Source organism: Stegastes partitus, unplaced genomic scaffold, assembly GCF_000690725.1.
Source record: "Stegastes partitus isolate 25-593 unplaced genomic scaffold, Stegastes_partitus-1.0.2 Scaffold1947, whole genome shotgun sequence".
Taxonomy (NCBI): Eukaryota; Metazoa; Chordata; class Actinopteri; family Pomacentridae; genus Stegastes; species Stegastes partitus.
In genome coordinates, this window is record NW_007579678.1 from 14911 (window position 1) to 16461 (window position 1551).

A 1551-nucleotide genomic window follows, 5' to 3' on the forward strand; every position below is an offset into this window, starting at 1 on the left:
CTGAAACGAAAGCACCCAGAGTCATGGCTCCCAGTGTTCTGGATGCTAAATTAGCATTAGCGTATGTATTTTTGCTAACCTTGCGAGAAACAGGCTAAGTACTTCAGGATGACGTTAATCATTTCAAGGCCATTTCATGAAAATTAACGTGTTAAGTGTAATAGAACACAGAATTATAGAAGTGTACAGCTTCCCTGACAGTGCTAACCGCTTCGGCAAACATAATCATTTATTCAGACTAGTTTTAAGATTAGTTGCAGCCCTACATTCGATGCATTTTTAAGCACAAATACCATTAATTATCCACATTTACCCAAATGTGAGAATTTGCTGCTTTTCTTTGTTCATTTCTGTGACACTAAACTAAATGTTTTGGACATCTGGAAATGTTACCTTGAGCTTCAAGAAACTGCAACAGGCCTTTTTTTTACTATTTTAAAGACCAAACAATTCATATAATAATCACGAGAATAAACAGGAGGTAAACCAATGATGAAAATAGCTGGTTGCACTCTTAATTTTAACAGCTTTTAATTGCACGTGCCAAAGGTGCAGATATTTNTTCAGAAGCAGATTTCACAGTGCAAGTCATCTCTTTAAAGACTCATCAGACAGTCAGAGAACCTGTTTCTGCAGCTTTAACCATCATCAGAGGAATGTTCCAGCGTAACTCCGTGACTGTACATCTGCCCATCATCCATCACCACCATCACACTCCTATTACAGAGATCCACTCGTGACCTTTCAGTGACCCATGTGTCTGCGCTTACATTGTAGAGATACTGACACTGACAACTAATGGAAGCACAATTTTACCACATTTCTGCCTCTTTCTCCAGGCTGGAATAGAAACAGTAAACCAACGTAACATTAACGGCGAGGTGAAGTTTAGACCGGCTGCAGAAAAGCAGATTAGTTTTACTAGAAATGTATGTTATGTTATGTCACAGAGTGGTAAAAATAGCACACATTCTCAACCATCTGTATCTGCATGAGGCGGCACAGGTGTATCTGATAAGGCCAGTCTGGTTTTCATTCAGCTGGATGACGTGTGGGAAAAAAAAGAGCAAGCATGACGGAGAGACAGAAAAATTTGTGAAAAAGACATGAGAGAGACAGAGAGCTGGAGAGAGAGAGAGAGAGGATTAGAGAAATCCCTCTCCAGATCACTGGGGATCAGCTCAAATCTTGATCATTTGGTCTTTCGGGGGGGAGACACAGAGTCAAACAAGCTGCGTGACAGCAACAATTACTGCAACCACTACCTGTCGGCGAGCTCAGAACAAACTCAGGGCAGATAGTCCTGACACTGCTAATCTTTCCTGTAACAGCTGGAAGTCTGAATTTTCTTTTTTTTTTAATTTACAGCCCAGGGAATTGAAGCAAAGATGTGACTATGGCTGGCTTGCAGGTTAAATTTTGTGCAACCAGATTGCTGCAAAATAACCACAGAAGCCTCAGAGCGTACATGCACGTCAAACTGTTGATATATTATTCTGTGCAGTTACTCAAAAGGCCTTCCTAGAAGTTAGTTTAACCTCTTAACACCTG